Raw genomic sequence first — 6,468 nt, 5'->3', positions numbered from 1 at the left:
TCTTCTAGAAGCGTCTTGGATCTTGAAGCCAGTTGGTAGGGAGCTGGAGCAACAACCTTGGGCCCTTCGCGGTGTGACAAAAAGGTTACGTGCTTCTTTTTACCCTATCTCCTTTTAGAATTCTCTTAAGCTTCTTGGCTGTTAGGCAGATAGCCAACGTCTCAAGCTTTCCAACGCCTACTCACACGTGTCAAACCGATATCTGGAACTCCAGATATCGTTGTTTTGGTCCACCGCACGTGAGAGGACCTCCGGGTGTGCCACCAGCGGCGGAGCGGTGAAGCCCAGCGCACAAACAGCAGCGGTAGCACCAAAATTTGTGCGCTATCTCTCTCCCCCGCTCCTTTTCTCACTCAATTAAAATCAGAATTTTTTATCTCTCCCTAGATACGATAAAAAATTCTGAAACAATTCTCAAAAATCATTCTCCGTCTAAGCTTCCTATGGAAATTTTTTCACACTTGGTAAAATTCATATCATCTTTATTAATTGAACATAAATCTGCTTAATCACTAAAAACATTACAAAAGAGGTTTATACAAATCTTGAACTTGAATACTAATTGAAATTCATCCTAACTAGTTACCTAGCTCCCTAAGGAATCGACCCTTACTAAAATACTACTAGTAAGGAAATCAAATTGTTGATTGGTACTTAACTATCCTTACAAACGACTTAATATCATCTTTTACCCATTAGTTTGGACCAATCAAATGGCACCGTTGCCGGGGAGCTTATTGGATTGTGTAGCTTATTGGATTGAGTTTCAATTACTTTTACTCTCTATCTTGTTAAGGGTGACTTTACCCTTAACAAGTGTAATCTCATCTTACTCTTTGAGTTTATGGTGTTTACCAGGTTTTAAAAGGAACACTTCTATGACAAAGGATCAATAAAGAATTCTAGAAAAAAGATTCTGCCCAAAGCCAAACAGAGAAATGGAAGGGGATCTCCGTGTTCAGGATAAAGGCCAACTACTTCACAATCCTCCAAGAAAGACTTTATTAGAGAAGGTATGTCCAAGGGCTGTAAGAAAATCTACATCTATTGCTTTAGATCTTCCAGAAGGAGTTAGATTTAAAGTCGACAATACCTTACTTAATTCTCTTCCTAAATTATTTGGAAAGTACCCTGAAAATCCATATTACTTCTTAGACAATTATACCATGATTTGCTCATCTCAATGCATGCCCAGAATTTCAACAGATCATGTTAAGATGTTTTACTTCCATCATGTTTTAGAGGACAAGGCTAAAGATTGGTATATGAAATTGGGAGTAACTTTATCTAGCTGGGAAGAAATTGCAAATAAATTTTTACTTAAATTTTTTCCTCATTCTAGAACTAAGGCATGCATTAGAGAAATTCAGAATTTTTATCAACATGAAGATGAAAATTTTAGTGAGGCTTGGGAGAGGTTCAATGATTTATGTAGAAAATGTCTACACCATGTGAGGTGAACCAACTCAAAGTATATCAATTGGCTGGAGGATATTTTTATAATGCATATGAGGATGAGGTGATTGAAATTATTGAAAGAGTTACTGAGATTGACTTGCAAAAAATTAATTCAAGCAATAATGGAAGAACAATTAGGAGAAATGTATCATCTGTTCAAGAAAGAGATGATACGGGGGTCCAAGAGCAATTAAAAGAACTAACCACCATTGTAAAAGGACTAGTACAGAATAACTCACCATTAGTCCTGGCAAAGATTTGTTCAATGTGTGGCAGCAAAGATCATGAGGATGGAACATGCCAGCAGGAGGAAGAAGTACAGGTGATCTACTCTAATCAACAGCCATGGAATGAGCAACGGAACTCTAAAGCCTTTCATCAAAGACCTGTTGATGGGGGACCATCAAGCCTTAAGGAGATATCTCCCTTGTTTTTTTTGTTGTTTTGTTTTGTGGTTTGTTTCCTGTTTTATGTTTTGTCTTCTCACCTTCCATAACTGACATGGACCCGCCCTATAAAGAGAAGGGAACCCCTTGTATTAAGGAAGAAGGAGAAAGACTCAAAAAATGTGATTTTTTTAGCCATTTTCCTGATTTTTTAGTGTTTTTTTAGTTTTCAACTTATTTACGAAAATGCCACTGCGAAGTTAGGAGAGAGAGAGAACCCTAACGTTCACCAGAAACCGCCGCCGACATCGCCGGAAACCGCCATCGTCGCCGGAAACCGCCACCCTCGCCGGAGTTCCGTCGCCGGCTCCTCAGCCTCTCGCCGCCCGGCCGCCGAGGCCACCTTCGCCGCCAGTGCGCCAGGCCGCCAAGGGTCGCCAGCCGCGCCTAGGGCGCCGCGGCCACCCAGGGCCGCACGCGACCGCCGAGGCAACCAGCGACCGCCGAGGCCGCTGAGGCCGCCCGAGGACGCCAGACCGCCAAGGGCGCGCGACGCGGCCGCCGAGGCTGCCACCGTCGCCGAGCCGCCACGGCCGCCCGAGGATGCCAGAGACCGCCAAGGGCCGCCAGCGGTTGCCTAGTGCCGCACGCGTTGCGAGGGCCGCGGCCGCCCGCGGCGCGAACGACAACTAACCGCCATCGCCGCGGCCGCCGCCGGCGCCGCGGCGGCGCCACGGCCTCGGCGACAGCCCACGGCCGCCAACGACCGCCAGCAGCCACCCACGGCCGCTGTGACCACCACGGCCGCCAGCGACGCCAGCAGCGCGCCACGGCCACCGCGACCGCCAGCAACGCCACGGCCGCCAGCGATAGCCCACGGCCGCCAGCCGCCAGCGCGCGGCCGCTAGGCGCCCACGGGCGCCAACAGCCACTCTTGGCCACCAACAACCACCCCGGCTGCCAGCGGCCGCCCGCGACCGCCAACGTCGACTGCGGCCGATAGGGCCACCAGAACTGACCACGGCCGTCAAGCCGACCGCGGGCGCCCCCAAGCTGCCCGCGCCTGCGAACGCCGATAGGGGACGCAATCCCTAGATCGCCGGGCCCACAACCGCCCCCTGGCCATCTGCCCGCCGTTCTCTTGAAGACGCTGTTCCATCCTACAGGGGCCCCATAGCCTCCCTTTGGATGCCTCGCACCTGTCCGCGCCCGTGCCTCGGACATCTCCAGCATCCTATCCCAGCTGATCGGTATCGCCGCCGCACCGTGTTGCTCACCTTCCACGGTTGCCGAAGAAGATTCCCCGAGCCTATTATTCCTGGTACGCCCTCTGACTTCCCCATCGACGTTATGTTATTTCTTTCAGTGCCTCCAAACGTTTTCTCCACCGCCGAGGTTAGATTAGTGATAGATAGGATTCACGCTCCGAGGGCTAGGATTTCCTCTGAGACGTCCTTGGTTGGGACCGACGAGGGTGTGTGCTAAAGCGGCAGTAGCCGAGCTCGCACCGTCGGCCTTCAACCCGATATCCGGATCATCGGGAGCCTAGTGGCATTCCCAGGTCCTGCTTGCCGTGGCCTAGTGGGTGTTGGCGCTTGTCGACATCGAATTCATACCTCCCATCGATTTTATTGTCGCATTATCCTTAACATGACATCATCTTTATTCATCTTTGCTCTATGATATGACCGCATTAGCCCCTCCTTTGGTGTAACACGAGTCGTTCGGTCCGAGAGCCCGATCGTGTTACATCACCTGTCTTCAACCAATCTACCAAGCCTGCATTTCAAGCTCGACCACCTGTCCAGCATGGTCTTCCCTACGCGAGGCCTCCACAGCCTAACTTTCAAGAAACGCCATATCAAGCACCAAATGTGCAAGCAACAAATAATCAAGGTACAACTGACTCTCTAGATAAAATGAGTTCCATGATTCAGTGATTAGCACAAATGATGGAGCTACAAATTAAGGCCACTATGGATAATCAGCAGCAGATCAAAGTTCTGGTGGACACTCTTCAGAAGAATCCAAGCGAAATGGGAGGTAAGGGAGTTGACCCCAACTCCCATTCAGGTCATTTCCCAACACAACCTTGCATTAATCCTATAAATATTTGTGTTGTTGATAGTGAAGTTCATGATTTAGAAATAGAAAACATAGAGGCGGATCAAGAAGATATTCAATCGATTTCTCAATTAAGAAATGACAAAGAACTTCAGGATCCAAAGAAGGATAGAGGAGATAAAAAGGTAGATGAGGAAGAACCTGGACCATGTAAAGATCTCTTAGATCCGTCTTTCTCACCTGTTCTGTATCCCACTGCTCTTAAAATACCTAAGACCATCCTAGAGTATGATAAACGAATCACTGATAACTTTCATGATGCCATCCTAAAAATCTGTGTGAAAGATATGATAGATAGTTCACCCTTCTTCGAAAAATATATCAAAGACTTATGCATCCCTAAGAGGAAAAGGGAGGAAGCAAAGATGATAGTGAACTCATCCAGTTTTATTAGAGAAATACAACCAAAGTTAAAAGATCATGTATCTCGTTTGATAAGTTGTGAAATTGGAGGAAGGAGATTTACTAGAATACTCTTAAATATCGGAGCTAGTATTAGCATTACGCCTAAAGCAGTATTTTGATGAATATAAAACTGGGGAGTTGGAGAGACAGGTTGAGAAAATGACGATGAACTACTCGAGAGTCTTACCTGGCTGGTACGAGTCGGGCTCGCCCGACGAGTGTGAGCATATTAGCGAGATATTCCTGTTCGGCGACATATTCGTCCTCGACCCTCTTGGGCGAGGTTTAGGTGGTCTGGTTGATCCTACCCTAGGCGACCCCGTCGAATCTCGGGAACGGCATAACCGCACATCGGCACTTACACGTACTACACGTAGGACTTTCATCTTCTGTCATTCATTCTCTCTGTTCATCCTCATTATCGGACGATACTTCCTGCCGTTGTCCGATAGAGATCCAAATTCGATACCGAGCCATTACCCTCAATGACGACCGGACGACGTCTTTACGACGTCCGGCATCACCCATTCTAGAAGCCCATTCAAACCTCCTAAAGACGGGGTCAACTAAAGGCAGGAATTATGGAACTAACCTACAATTTGAATTTGAATGCTATATTTTCAAATCTTAGAAATACGGCATGTGGGTCCATGCTGGAAATCAAGCAATCCTAGCCCTCCTTCCCTTGGAATTAAGTCCAATGCCTGGGAGAGTTTGGACATTTCTATTTATTTCCCTTTTCCCTCTCTTTGTATCTCATATTGGATTTATGCAACCAACTTTTTTTTGAAGGCCTTCTGCATCATAGTTCTTTGATACATTATTGGTATACAAGGGTGTGGGAGAGAGAGAGTTCAAGGGTGATCAAGATTCTTGGAGATAGCGCACCACTTGCCCTTGGGGGAAGTACAACAAGGTTAATGTGATATCTTAAATGTTTCATTTAACTTTTCTCAATATTTTTTTCAGTTAAATATTCCATAGGATATCCTAGACCTCAAACTTTCCAACATATCAAACAACACTAACAAATTCCTCTTGAAGCAAAAGTTACAACTATTTTTTTTCCACTATTTGATGATGCAATTTCACCTCTGGAAGTGTGGCCTAAAGTTCTATTTGTATTTGAGGTTTATTAATGCCCTAGAAAAAAATTTAAAAAATTGTGATAAATTATTAGAACTTATAATAAACAACATAAATATATTAATTTAGTTGATTTGATATTTAGAAACTAGTTAAAAATCCAAATATATATAAAATCACAAAAAAAAATTATTTCAAAATATATTTGAATTACAATTTACAGTTTCATTACATTCTCCTTGAGGATTTCACTCATAATTACCCTATTATAAGTAAAGAAAATTTTACACCTATTGTTGCATAAATCAGAGCCTTGAAATGAATTATTTAACCCAAATTCTAGCTTATCATAAAGTAACATGTGGATGCATGTACTTCACGCAATATAACTAAGAGCACATCTTTTTGGTCTAAACAAACGCACAGAAAACACATATAGTGGCAAGGGAATGGAAAAGAGATTTAATACTGATATGACTGCTAGGATTCATCCATTTTTAAACCATGATTACTCACAATCCAGACGTTGAATCAACATCAAAATTTTAGGGTGACCTTATTTTCCTCCTCTTTCCATCCATAGGTCAGCATTGTTAAAAGAAAATAGAAAGAGATAGAAAAAGCTTTAAAGTCCCTTGACCCTTATTAGCTGGGAAGGACACATTAGAACTCTGAAGTAATTTTCTGCATCTCTTTGGTAATTTCCTGCATATCTTTTTTATGAGCTTATATTTTTCTCAAGAAATGCCTAACATTAACAAAATATAACACTATTTGACAGATCATTTAGGGAGGGCAGCATCATTGTGCAATAGTGCAATGGTGCATCAAAGAAAAAAATTAGTTAAGAATTTTCTCATTATTAGAAACACAGTTTATACTCAAAACCCCTTATATTAACCTCTTATAGAAATATCTATTGTGTTAACCTTTACGATCTTGCCCCCCAAATCCAAGACAGGAGAAAGATCAAGGTCTAACACTGCCGTATCTCTTTTCTTCAATTCGG

General features: G+C 44.2%; 1 non-coding gene across 1 annotated transcript; it reads right to left on the bottom strand.

Moving 5' to 3' along the window:
• Positions 1-1,352: 1,352 nt before the first annotated feature.
• On the bottom strand, positions 1,353-1,456 carry LOC144708093 (small nucleolar RNA R71). Its single transcript, XR_013582641.1, has one exon. It is a non-coding gene; the product is annotated as a small nucleolar RNA R71 (small nucleolar RNA).
• Between the last annotated feature and the right edge of the window lie 5,012 nt (positions 1,457-6,468).

The sequence above is a fragment of the Wolffia australiana genome, chromosome 9 (assembly GCF_029677425.1).
Source record: "Wolffia australiana isolate 7733 chromosome 9, ASM2967742v1".
In the NCBI taxonomy this organism is placed as follows: Eukaryota; Viridiplantae; Streptophyta; class Magnoliopsida; order Alismatales; family Araceae; genus Wolffia; species Wolffia australiana.
This window is presented reverse-complemented; position numbering and strand designations above follow the sequence as displayed.